We start from the raw sequence: 14,177 nt of genomic DNA, 5'->3' as shown, positions 1-14,177 counted from the left end.
GGAGGGGGGATTTTCATCCTTTGAATTGGTAGTTACCACTTTCGTTTTGTGTGTTGGCGGTGCAAATACAGGAGGGTGCCCAGACATGTGTGAGTGCTCAAGAGTGCATAACGTAGATGGGGAAAGTGTGCAAGGCTGAGACCAAGAAACACCTGTCATAGGGTACCTTCTGGGATGTCTGTACCACATCCTTTCTGAGCACACTGTTTGCACAAACACAAAAGGGCTGGGGCTGGGGCTGGATATGCCCAGTACGCGTGCTGGGTGTTGGAAGGATGGGGCCGGCGGTAACAAGAATCAATATATATTTACGGCGGGGGCGGGGGAGGGGGGTGTGCGGAGGCTGCAGGGCGGGGCAGCGCTAATGAGAGCAAGCCCGGCTTGTGGTTGGTTCTGGAGTCTGGTACCCACAGAGGAGCAGGCAGGGAGGGAGGGGATGCGGGCGGGAGGATAAAGCGATGAAGTGCGCGGCGTTACCGCTCATCAGGCGCAGTTGTTGGAGCAGGAATACGGTGCGTCTCTGACCCAGCGGGCCCTCTGCTCGAGCCCACACTCACCAAGTCGCACGAGCCCCTACGCTGTGGCCGTGGCGGGTGGCCACCGCTCTCCCCGGGCACCCAGAGCGTTACGAGAGCGGGTGGGCGCCCGGGTCCCCTCAGCTGGTCTCTGGGGTCCCCCACGCCACGCAGGGCACGTGTGCCCCCCGGCTCTAACCTGCGCGCTGATGGGAGCATCATCTGTGCCCAGGCCGGGGCTGCCAAGGTAAGCGGGCTCCGGGCGGACACTCTGTCTGCCGCCCCTTCCCCCGCCCTCCTCTGGGCGGCTTCCTAGCCGTTCCCGAGGCCCCGTCAGCGCCCTCCCTCCCAAGGGCCCGGGATCCACCCTTCTCCCCACCCTCTAGCTTCTCCCGCGAGGTTCAATTGTCAGCCTGGGGCGCGCCGCCACCGGGGCGGATCAGGCATCCCCGGGTGGCGACCCCGGCTTGGGTACGGCAGACACACCGGGCCCTCTTGCAGGGCACGGAGAGAAACAAAGAAGCCCCCAAGCGGGTTTGCGGCGCCTCCCCCGCCCCCGGCGCCCTCCCAGTGGTGAGGAGGTATCAGGGGAGGAGGCGGAGAGCCCTACGTAATCCCACTTCCCAGCCCAGACCCACCCCTTGTGAGCCAAAGCTCTGGATTTGGGCTTTGCCTTGGGCTCCCTTTTAAACAATTGTGTCCCAGGCAATGCCCAGGGTGAGCCGAGCGAGCGCCAGCAGCCCCGCACGCGCTCGCGGGTCCTCGCTCAGGGAGCGCGTGGCAGGTGCGTCCCTTGCTTCCCTGGGTGGTGGCAGGCGGGGAAGATGCGCTGTGTAGGTACTGCTTCAGCGCCTCCCGGTCCCCTGCCGCTCAGCTGGGCCTGCCACCCGAGTTTGAGCGGGAGCAGCCCGTCATGTCGCCTACCGTATTGCGACCTGCCCACAGGCAGGGAGGAAGCCACTGGGAAAAAGCGTCCGGTCCATTTTTGGCTGAAGGTGCGCTTGCTCCTACCCCTACACTCCTGGGCCGTGACAATGCAGCAAAATCCGAGGGCTCAAACAACGTGGCCCCTCCATCAGTCGTTCCTCCAGTGCCTTCTGACTGCTTTTCCTCTTTGATGTCCCAGCCTCTTAGCCGATTTGCGGAGTGTGGGTGCGTGGTCGGTCGGTCTGTCTTGCATACAGAGGCTGGGCATCATAACTTCTTCCTGCCGAATTTCAGCGCGTGGGGGGAGCTGGCAGGGACACAGGCTGCAGAGATGCCCGGCTTCCTGTGGTTCCGGGCACAGCGCACCCCAGTCTGCATTGGGCTGACACCAGATAGCATGTTGGGATTTTCCTAGTTGCTGAAGATATGATTTGACGTTGCTGTAGTTTTGTGCTTACTTCTCTTGGGATCTGCAGTGGTGCAATTCTCCTCTTGTTGTTGTTATTTTTTTTTTTTTTCTCTCTCTCTCTTTGAAAAGATAAGGCTGTGTTCAGCAGAAATGGATACAGGAAGAGCAGCATAGTTCAAAGACTAAGGGAGGCATTTTCTCTCTTTTCTTGGAATTTAAAGGCGATTTAGAAGGGCAGATGCCCTACTCGAAAAGGCCAGCCTGTAAAGACCCTGGCAGTGTCGTGGTCCAAGGCATCTCAAAGCAGGTGGCCAGATCTGCGTTTCTCATCAGCGGACTTGCTCCGGCTGTGGCTATTACGGTAATTCGTTCTAGATGGGGGATTCATTTGGAAAATGTGTGTTTTCCACTAAGAAGGGATTAGAGTCCACATGCTTACCCTGGGATGGTGTATGTGCCTGCTTGGTAGAGGAAGAGCGTGTGGTAGATTTCCCTGTCCCCCCCCCCCCCCCCATTTGCTCCCTTCCCCAGAGTGTGGCGTTGGGACAATACAGTGCTGTTTTAATTCCTAGATCTACAGGCGTATTGGACTTCAGAGTGTTTCACTTAATAAACTGTGTTCTGACTAATTCTAAGATTCCAGACTAGTGCAAGTTGGCAGCTTTGTGGAATGACAGTTGTTTTTGTCTGGGGTAGTTATCTCATGAAGGCAAATTGCCTAAGTTTGTTCAGATTGTGACATTATTGACTTGATAGGGAGACCACATCCTGAGGCGTAGCAGCCTATCAATGCATCAGTATTGAGGGACTGCAGCTGCTGAGATGTGTGTACGTAGAATCTCTTGATTCCTTTTCAACTGTCTTTTAAAGATGGGTGTTTTCAAAGAGTGCTTCAAGCTTCACCTTCTATGGCACTTATGGCAGATATGAATGTTAATATAAGAAATGCTAAAAGGCCAGATGTGATCATGGGAAGGCAAGCCTCTGCCATCTCCTTGCCTGGAACATAAGTTGGACTAGCTGATTTCTGTGCTTCTTTCCAGTTCCAACATTGTATGATAACGGAAGAGAAGAAAAGTTACCCAGTTTAGCAAGACTAATTATAGCCCAAAACTAGAAGAGCAAACCAGGGATCGATTATAGAATTTACGGTTTATTTTTACACGTACAATTTTTTAACCCCAGTACCTGCATTTTTCCCATAAGTGAAATTAGCCAAAAACTCAAACAGGTCATTTTTCTGTCCACTCTATCAAGAGATTTAATGGGGGTTGAGGGGCAGAGAAGAATGTTGAACTAATTGGATAACATGTTTTCTCTCATTTGTGGCTTTATTATCAATTCCCACCCCGTCTTTTGTGGGAATTGATAATTTTAACAGAGAATGTAGCTTATTTCAAATGACGGACTTTGCTTTTAATGAAAGACTCTGGGCAGCTGTTTAATCCTACACAGCAATTGTCGATAGCATCTGGCTACAAGTTACAATCAAAATAACATTCTGGAATAACAGTACCTGTCGGGCATAATGAATCACTCCCCGTCTTGTTTTCCCACAGCATTCTGGTCCATGCACTAAGGCAGCACCTATCGTATTGCATGCAGTTACATGAGTTGTGAATGGGTCACAGCCCCCTGGTCTCCCACCTCCAGTGAGCTTCTTGAGGACAAGGGCGTTGTTAAATTCATCTCTCATCTCTCTGACACCACAAACTTTGACAGGAACATGGTGTGTTCTCAGGAACATTGACTGAGTGAATTTCAGTCAGAAACAGCCCGTCTACTTGTTTAGGCAAGAGGTAGGTAGGAATTCTCTTCGTGAGTCAGATGGACAAATCAGAGAAGTTACGTAAGATGCTGAAGGTAACTGGTAAGCCGGGACTCAAATCCAGGCAGAGAGAGGCTCCGCCCCACTCTCAGTAAAAAGCCATATAGATGGCAAGTTCAGATGCTGCAGGTTTGGGTTCTTTATTTTTCGCTTGAATGTCCTGGATTGTCCATTTTGACAAACCCATGCTGACAATTGCTCTGTTCATGCTGTAGCCTTAGGAGGAAGTGTGTCTGGCTCAAGCACTCTGTGCTACAACCTACACTTAGAAAGGGTGAGCACCCCTCTGCCCTCCTCCACCTGGCATCTTGGTCCCATCACCGGAGCTTGGCAGGATGGAGGACTCCTCCAGGGAAAGCCACTGACTGACCCATTATTTGTTCAGTATGCATTTAACCACCATCAGCTGAGCTGAAGCTAGCCAGCAGTTAGCCCACAGACAGTCCTTGCTCCCGGCCAGCCCTCCCTGACCGAGTCTCCCAACAGAGAGACCCCTGCTTCTCTCCCATCACCTCCATCCTTTCCCTCCTAGAAAACAGGACAGGTTACAGTTAGGAAACCAGGACGTTCAGTGCTCACGTTAACTTCTTAATCCAGTGCTGGCATGTTTGTCATTCATGGGCTTTCAGAGAAAACCGTGTGAAATGTTGGGACGGAGGTGGTTATCAAGTCACTCTTCCTCTCTGAGGTTTAGTTTCTCCTTCTTTGTAAGTAGGGACTTGAAACCAGGTAATCCCAAAGGATTAATGTCATGATTCTATGATTGTTTTTCTTGGCTTATTCAGTTGTGCCAGTTGAAGAGTAAAAAATATTACTGAGATTTGATTTTGCAATATATAGAGTAGAAATACTTAAGGCCACGTGTGTCAGCCTCTGGGTTATCTCATAATCCCTTTGAGTCCTCTGTATTCCTATTCCCTGCGAATACAGTAATTCTTTCCTATTTGTAAAACTGGATTTGCTACATTAAAGAAAAGGTTTGTGGCAGTTTCTGATCAGAGGGCAATGGTGAAAAGAGCATACAATCTCTAAGTCCTGTTTCAAATGTTGAACGTTTTAGGGTTTAATGGTCAAGGTTTCAAGAGCTACTGTAAAGTATTTTTACTCTCACCATTGAGTGTGTTTCACAGCCGAGCAACTCTTGCTGTCAGAAATGCTCTCTGAGGTTCATGCAACCATGTCCCCTTCCATTTCTGTCTGCTTCTCATTTTGCTCTTTTTTGGTTGTTGGTTTGTTTGGGAGGAGGGTGCTCTTTAACTCCCCCAGCCCCCTGTTGCACCATAAAACCTATGCCTCTGGTAGCACTGTCCACCCACCCTCACACTGCCTCATAAAATGAAGGAGTCAGAGTCTTGTAAGCTTCCTTCTCTTCTTTCTTCATGAGCATTGCTTCTGAAGTTAAGACATAAAAAGGGTAGAAGCAGATCTGTTCATCGGATGATTTTATTTACAGCACCTGTGTATTTCTCACAGACTTTCTGACCCCTGGGCGCTTGTGTCTTAAGGCCTCCTTAGATACTTCAGGAAACCAGGCAGTGGACGGGTGGTTTGTGTCTCCCACCGCATAGTGTTTGGATGTGTGTGTATTGGTACATGGCTGTCGTGTTCTATGACATGGGCACCGTGGGGAAAATGATAAGTAGTCATTGTGGGATGACAATAATGTCACCAGTCATTGGCAAGATATCACAAGGACCACTAAGCTCCAGGTCGCTGGAGAAAACATCAGGATTCCATGGCAACAAGTGATGTGTGCTGTTCACAGGATTAGTTCAGAACCCATACCTTTCCTGATTTACTGGCCCAAGCTCCATACACACGGATGACTGAAAAATGAGGACATGTTGTATAGAAGGGCTCTGCTGGTGTTATCAGGCATCTATTGCATTGCAGAATTTGAGGGAGAATTCAGTGGATGGAACTGAAACCGGTATTGGGGGAGGTGGTGGGGGGAGCTGGGAAAGGATGCCATCTGTGCCCGTGATGACGTTTGCTATCATGGAGACTTCATGCGGGGTCCCTTTTATATATTTAGTAGAGCAGATTTTCCCTTTCGCACTTTCTAGATCTATTTGTATTGCACAGATGTCAGGGAAATATCATGCATGTGAAAGGAAAAAAAAAAAAAAAGACGAAAATTCACATCCAAGGCCAGGGATTGTAATTCAATCACTTTGTCCTTAAATTGACACCCATTTAACTTTGCACAAACGAAACCTTTCCTGCTTTTGCTTTCAGGGTTTAAGTCGCAGTAGTTTCAGAAACAGAAATTTCAGTCCTACCTATTCAGAGATTCAGATTAAGGGGAGACGAGACCAGCAGTAAGCACATCGGAGCTTACTTGCTTCCTGTCAGTACCAGAGCTCACAGACCCACTAGCCATTTGCCATCTTTCTCCTGTAACACACTGACTAGCCGAAAAACTGCAGGACACAATCAATAGATTTTTATCCATAAAAGGTCTTTTCTTTTTCTTTACTGTTGTTCCAAAGCTCTTTTGCCATTAAAACTTAAAACTGCTTAGTTAACAATTTTTCCCCTCTATTTTGAGCACAAGTTATTTTTGTGGAAGTGAGTTGGTTTTTGTTTTTGTTGTTGTTTGTTTTTTGTTTTTGTTTTTTGGCTGCCTGCTGCATGCAGAAGTTCCCAAGCCAGGGATCGAACTTGAGCCACAGCAGTGATGATGCCATTTCCTTAACCAGAAAGGCCTCCAGGGAACTCCTGGAGGTGAGTTTTTTGAAGCTGAGAAAAAAATAACTGAGGGTTTTGCTGGTGTTATCTCCCCTCCCCCTCCCCCTCAGCATCACCTCTGTCCATGACCCTGCACAGCACCCGCAGGTAAAGGGGATGATGGCAAGGAAACAGGTGCACACAAGTGCACTGTCATATATTACACTTCACATACCCCTCCCCTGACTCCACACACCCCCACCATCCATGTTCTGTTTCCTCTTCTAGAACACACTTCAAAAAATTGTCTCCATTGGGTTTCTCCGCTCTCTCCATCTCAGCCTGTAAAGACACATTTTAATGCGTAGTGTTTGATTTAGAGGAATAACACCTTTAACATATGTAGATTATGAAGCAAAACGATGCAATACCTGCCACGAAGCCTGAGACCAGAGGACCATCAATTCCTTTGAAGCTCTCTTGGTGTCCCTGCCTCCGTTCGCCCTCTGCTCATCCCAGCAGCACTCCAACCAGGCTCCTGCCCACCCATCCCCCCCCAATACAGATAACAACAACAAAAAAATACATTTCTTTTTTTTTCTTTCTTTCTTTTTTAGGACTGCACCCTATGCATATGGAAGTTCCCAGGCTAGGGGTTGAATCAGAGCTGCAGCTGCTGGCCTATGCCACAGCCACAGCAATGCCAGATCTGAGCCACATCTGCAACCTACCTCACAGCTCATGGCAACGTTGGGTCCTTAACCCACTAAGCAAAGCCAGGGATCAAACCTGCATCCTCATGGATACTAGTCGGGTTTGTTGCTGCTGAGCCACAACCGGATCTCCAAGAAAAAAAAAATTTATTTCTCAAACTGTTGTAAACTGTAAAAGCTTGTTTACTTGCAAAGTCCTTGGTCCTACATACAGAGAGTATGATTTCATAAGTCTACCTCAGGGTGCTGAAATGTGCATTTCTATTAATCGGTCTAGGAGCTTCTGTATGTATCCTATGTCCTATACTTTTTATATTTTTTTTCAATTTATGTCTGTAGCAGAGCCTCAGTTTTTAATTTTTAATTTTTTATTATTATAGTTGATTTACAATGTTCTGTCAATTTCTACTCTACAGCAAAGTGACCCAGTCATACCCTCCCATCCTTCTGCTCTTCTCATGACAGTCACCAGTGCTCTCTGCCCCATGGAGGACAAGGTCGGTGGTCCATCACGGTGTTCTGATCTCTCTGGGGCATCTCGCACTGTGGACCACTCCCTTTTCTCCAGCCCCTGGCTTCTAGGACATTGCATCCTCCTGGTTTTCCCATTGCCCTCCTGGGCCCCCTTTCCTGGGCTCTCTTGATGGTGCCTGAATTGTTTCCCCTATTGACCTACTGAATTTTGACCTCTACATGATGGACTTCTCCAGGGCTTGGCTCTCAGGTCTCTGCTCACCTACACATTCCTGCCTTCGTTCTCAATTCTGCCTTCTAACTGATGATCCTGTTTATCTCCCCAGTCCGGGTACACTCCCAGAATGCCAGACTCGAATGCCACATAATCCTAAATTTACACGTGCAAAACACGACTCCCGACTTGTACTCCCCAAACCTGTGTCCCCTCCAGAGAGCTCTGTAAGGGGCAACTCTGTCTTTCCAGCTGCTAGGGCCAGATGCCTTTGAGTTCCCTGATTTCTCTCTCTTTCTCACCCAAATCTTGCTTTCTACGATTCTCTTCCTTCGTGTCACCCGTCTGGCCCAGCACCACCTCCCTCTCAAAGCTGCCGTGACCACTTGACTTTTGCACTTGACTCCCAACCCTTTTCAGGCATTTCTTGCTCATCTGCAACCTATTCTCTATACAGTAGCCCAACCGATCATTCGTTCATTCAACAAATATTGACTAAATATCTGCTATGTGTTTGGGCATTTTTTTTTTTAGGTGTTGGCACAGACTAGTCACACATCCCTGCTATTTCATTGCTCACAATCCCCCAGTAGGTCCATCTTGCTGAGGATGAAATCCAGACTACTTCCTTGACCTCCAAGGCTCTGCAATAACTGGGCCTGCAGCTTCTGCCTCACTCTCTCTCTCCTCATCCTGCTCACCAGGTCCCTGTCTCTAACTTCCTTGGTCTTCCCAGAACATGCCAGGCACATCTTCATCTCACATGCTCCTCCCTTGACCTGGGGGATGTCTTCTGGCTGCCTGAGCTTGCCCTTCTGGTGAATGAAATAGCAAACCTACAGAAAGGCTTTCACTGACCATCCATTTACACTGCACTCTTTCTCATCTACCTGCCCTCTTTTTCTTCACACCCCCTAGGACTGCCTGACTGGCTATACATTTTCTGGCTCATGTATCTATCGTCTGTTTCCTTGTCAACGTGTAAACTCATTAGATCAGGACACCTGTCTCTTTGCCCTGTGCCTGGACTAATGCCTGGAACATAGTGGACACTCTTTATGGGATCAGATCCCTTTAGAATCTGCTGGATTTGAGTTTGGACGGTATTTGTAGGTCTCTGGATCCTCTGAGAATACTTTTTCTTTTCCTTAACTCCTTCCCCCACTCCTCAAGATGGGGGTCGGGGTCTTCATTACTGGGCATGTTGTTGGTAGTAGGGCTCTGTGTTATTTGTCCTGACCAGTGTCCTCTGACAGAGCTCCAGCTTGTCTTTGCTTCATGCTAGCAAGTATCCTCAGGTCGCTCGGTTATTGGTTTTTTAATTTATTTTTATTTTTATTAAAGTATAGTTGATTTACAGTGTTGTGTCAATTTCGGCAGTACGCATAGTGACCCAGGTGTTTGTGTATATATATATATATATATATTCTTTTCTCATACTTCCATCATGTTCTATCCCAAGAGATTAGACATGGTTCCTTGTGTCGTATAGTAGGACTTCATTGCTTATCCATTCTAAACGTAGCAGTTATTGTTACACTGCATTCCTCCTATATTGTTACTGTTGTTGCCAGGACTTAATAAAGCTGCTCTCTGCCCTCTGGTCTCTGCTTCCTCTGCACCATATGACTTTGCCATCTTCAATGTGAGCATGTCATTCCTGTCTTCAAACCCTGGAAGTTGCCAAAGTCTATGCAATAAAGAACCAGCTCCCCAGGCTGGCCTTGCAGGTCTGTGGGCTGTGGCCAGCCCTGTGACCAGTATACCCCCTTGATCTTGGCAACAGGCAGATGAATTCTTTTTCCCCATTTCTCTAAACATGCTCTGTGTTTTCCTATAATTATGTACTTTTTTCCTTATACTTTTTCTACTCTTAGATTCCCCACCTCACTCAGTGTACCCATTTTAAGATCTAATTTAAATCTCACCTCCCTGTTTCCTGATAGGTCTGACTCTTTCCCCACTAAGCTCCCCTGTGATGGGTGTCATTGTGTATCCTCGCTACCCCTCCCACCTTTCAGCCTCCCTACTAAGTGATGGCTCCCCAAGGTTAAGGGCTGTGTCATATTTATCTTAGTATCCTGAAGACAGTTGTCCCAGTATTAGCCGCTGCAGGTACTCCTCCGAATGAGTTGGGAAGGTCTGTAATTTTATTGCTTCTGCAACAGCCTTATGCACGATGTGTGCACCCATGAAATGCATATCATTAACTGTAAGTAGAAAGACGGGAGAGGTGAACTCCACAGGATAGGCATTTCTATCTGCTTTGTTTGTTGATTTTCCTAAGTGCCAATAACAGTGCTCAGCCACAGAACACATGAACTATTTAAAGACTAAATGCAGTTTATAGCTGGACAGCATCTTCAATTTCTAATATTCTTGTTATATAAATAATCAAACCTGGGGATTGGAGAGGCTTTCCTGAGACCACACAGTTGAACAGGGAACCTGTCTTCTTCCATGAATAATGTCAGAACTAAAGGAAGAATGTCCATTATCCTTTTTTCCAAGGTGATGCTCACCAGTGTTGCTTCCTCACCAATACTTTCTGAGGGACTTCCTTCTTTGGAAGAAGCAACAAAGTAGAAACTACAGAATTTCGAAGAATGCAGAGACCCTGCAGCAAGAGACAACACTTACATGTCCCACACTGGTTCTTTTTCTGCCTGTGTGGCCCATTCGTTTTGCAAATGCAAATGCCTGAGCAGGTCTGGACCATTGGCTTTGAAGGGCTATGCTTGGGATCTTGCTTAAACCTGGTGCCTACTTGAAATGATGAAGTTGTCCGCGCATCTCAGAACCTCTCTAGAAGTAAAATAATTGGCAGCGAAGTCATCCAGTCATAATTTCAGCGGGGGTTTCATTGGCACTGTTACTCTCCATCTTTACTAAACTTTCAACAGGAACCTGGAATTATTTTTGGTGAGATATCTCCCATAGGATTGTTGCGAGCATGTATCATCCTTTTGTGGCAAGCAAGGACAATTTATCCTTCTCAGAAACATACATTCAGATCATGGTGTGACATCCTTGAGAAACATACTTGAAAGTCACAAATTGTTATTTTGATCTCTTTCCCAGGAGCGAGGGCAAATATCACCATATGTATAATGAATGTGGAGGCTTCAGGCTTCTAACGGGGAATTTGACCAAGGGACTACTGCACCACACACCAAAATAAAAATGCGTTATATATATGTATTCACATGAATCTATATGCAAATATATAGAAATATATATATGATGTATAAATATATGCATGTATAATTTAAATTCTTGTTGATTATTTTCAAGTAATTTTTAATTACTCACTCAGCAGACATGTCTTGAGCTTCTATTATGTGACAAGTATTTATGTTGTGTGTATGATTTTCCCATCCAGACAAAAAAAGTCTGCTTAGAGTTTAAGGTGAAACTGTGCAAACACAAAACAAAATTAAGCCCCTGCAGTGGAGAAACATCTAGCTTGAGAAGGCAAACTGAAAACATCTGTCCTTTAAGAGTGATCATTTTATTTTTCACACGTTAATGGCGTATCTATTATGTTCCAGACAATGGGCTGGGAACCGGGTTACTATGGTGAATAGATACACAGCCATATTCTTAGAGTGGGGTCCTCAAATTTACAGTGTTTCTTCATGGTTATTAAACAGACATTGCCCTTGTCAGGGACTGAGAACTTACTGTGATGTTCTTCAATTAAGCTTAATTTTATCAAAATTGACGCTCCTATCATTGATCTTAGGAACCTTAGAGCCAAGGCACTGAGTCTGTTGTCTGAGAGCTCACTACTGTAGAAACATGCTCCCTCCTGACTTGAAGCTTTGCCACAAATTTTCTTTTCCAACTTATCCAAAGAATCTTCTGGAACAAAAAGCTTTTTAAAATTATTTATTTCTTGCTTTGGCTGTGGCATGCAGAAGTTTCTGCGCCAGGGATCGAACCCATGCCACAGCAGCGACCCAAGCCACAGCAGTGATCCTTAACCCACTGAGCCACCAGGGAATTCCCAAAGCATTTTTTTAAATATTAGACTTACTACCTGCTCAGGACCCACAGGCTCCCAAGACCAGGTGAAGTGAGTAGCATGGCTTTGTGCACAAGGAGTGGCTTAAGTTCACAAACTACACTGGAATCGGCCTCCTTACTTACCTTATGGTGTAACATAGTGATACCCTAGCTCTTCAGATGGAGTGGGATGCTGGTGGGGAGGGAAGAGGAGGCAAGAAGACCAAAGGCCAGGCTCCTCTGTCTAGAGATCTGCATCTTTCTCCGGGGTAAATCATGTGGATCATGATAACCCAGCATGTTTTAGCTTTTTGGACAAAGTATTGAGTTAACCATTTCAGGTAGAGAAAGTGAGGGTTTATTGCAAGCAGCATAAAACGTATTTGAACCTACATTTGTACCTGTAGGCATGGGAATGATCTGGGAGAATTGGGTGGAAGAAGTGACAAGCTCGGCGAGATTCTGTGGTGAGACCCCTCCCTTTTCTAGTGTGTGTTCATGTGTCTCTACTGAATAATGTAATTAATGCACTATTTTTAAAGAAACATTAAGTTTGGGGGAAGGAATTTTTCTTAATTGCTAGAACTCTTGCCTTCAAAATTTCATTTTAGAGGAAAAAGAGAGTGAATGGTTTTGTTTTTTTCACATTTAGTGCATCTCGATGTGAATTTACAAATGGCTTTTGAGGGATTGGATATTTTATTTTTCAAATCCATTTTTTTTTTCAAAGTGCTATTAGCAGGTGGAACTCATGACTTCAGGCATTTTTCAGGCAATGAGCTCAGTGAGATTTGAAAATTAGCTAAGCCATTTATAGATTCATAGAATGCTGGCTGGGGAAGGAACCTAAGCCGCATCCCACTTAACCCTCTAATATTCCACCCAGTGAAACAGTAGTCCCCCAGGGTCACAGAACTTGGCCTGTTAAGTTAAACCTGGGATGGAAAACTGTCTCTGGGCTCCTGGCCCAGTGCTCTGCAGCATCCTTTGCTAGCTCATTTAGGGCAGGGCAGGAAACTCGGATGTACGTGGAGTTCAGGCGGATTTCGGTTTCAGGGTTGGAAGACGGAGAGGCGACCAAACCAATAGCTCTTTTTGATCGCTATTCAGGTTCAAGCCAATTGTTGACATGTGGGATTGTGATCCAGTGTTGCTGATTCTTCCAATTTTTCTAAGAAAACCAAAAGACTGGATATTCAAGAGAAATTTCCTGATTTTAAGGGTTTTTTTTACTAGTTCAGTGTAATGATTTTATGATACTTAGTGGGCCTTACCAGGCATAAGTGTCGATCTCCAGTGTGCAACTTCTGCTCTAGAAGAACTGCTCTGAGGATTTCTAGGATGGAAACAAAGGACCATGATCATGGCTGTGAATGACGGACATCTGAAAGGGGGCAGAGATACTTGCTCCAAGTCCAGAGCAAAAACTAGTGGGCAGAGGATTTTAGCTCAATAATAAGTACTTTCTGTTACTCAGAGTTACTTAAGTGGAGAGAAGCATCACTGTGCCAAAGTGCCACTGAGCAGAGGCCACCGGGCCCTTTGTTGGGATGCTGGATGGAGGCCTGGGTCACTTTCCATGACCTCCTTGGTGGTGAGCCCCAAGGTTGTCCTCTAACTGGCTTTGCAGTCATCCTGGAAGCCTCCCACTGCCTCAGTATGCCATGGGAAATGGGCCAAAAGCTTTCAGGGCAAACCAAGTGAGATAAAAGTTATTCATACATAGTTTGCTCTCATTCCTTCTTTTTTGAATAAAACCCCATCAGCGTGATTCTTCCTTCCACCAAGGGATTACCTCCTACCTCCCCCATTGTTGCTCTGCTTTCTCTTGTCCATCAAGCCGTGTGCAAGCCCCCATCACTTTCTACATCCCCACCTGCCATCAAGAAAATTCCTCTTCTCTTGACGTTTGCTACACCTCCCTAAGATTTTCATTTTTAAAAATACAGCATGCATATATCATTCTCTAGAGCAAAGGTCTATAGACTGCGGCTGGCTCACCTCCTGTTCTGTGCACAGTTTTATTAGAACACAGCCACACTCTTCACTGACACTGTCATTTACATGTTACCTACGGCTGCTTTCCTACAGCAGCGCGAGACAGTGAACGCCGAGACCACAAGCCTGCAAAGCCTAAAGTACACACTAACCCTTCAAGAAAAATTTCCTGGCCCCTGATATGTGTGAAAAGGACTATACCAGATAGAAAATCTTAATGCAAAAACATGTATAAAAGTATAAAAAATAAAATAACAACTACTTGTAATGCAAGAACCATTTTTATCTTAAAGTATTTTCTCTAAGCATATATACATGATAATGTGGAAATCACACCATAAATACAAATGTGTCCATTTTACAATCAGAGGCATTTTCTTGTCTTGCAGTTTTTGAGATCATATATGTTATTTTAATCGGC

At 46.0% G+C, this 14,177-nt stretch overlaps 1 protein-coding gene across 1 annotated transcript in view; it reads left to right on the top strand.

Annotated features, from left to right (window-relative positions):
- Positions 1-478: 478 nt before the first annotated feature.
- HECW1 (HECT, C2 and WW domain containing E3 ubiquitin protein ligase 1) overlaps positions 479-14,177 on the top strand; it is a 407,661-nt gene continuing 393,962 nt past the window's right edge. Inside the window, exon 1 of the mRNA XM_047763338.1 lies at positions 479-762. The gene's annotated coding sequence lies outside the window, so the exon portion shown is untranslated. The remainder of the gene's footprint in view (positions 763-14,177) is intronic.

This window comes from Phacochoerus africanus, chromosome 16 (genome assembly GCF_016906955.1).
Source record: "Phacochoerus africanus isolate WHEZ1 chromosome 16, ROS_Pafr_v1, whole genome shotgun sequence".
NCBI lineage: Eukaryota > Metazoa > Chordata > Mammalia > Artiodactyla > Suidae > Phacochoerus > Phacochoerus africanus.
The sequence above is the reverse complement of the archived record's forward strand: the minus strand, read 5'-3'. Positions and strand labels throughout refer to the sequence as shown.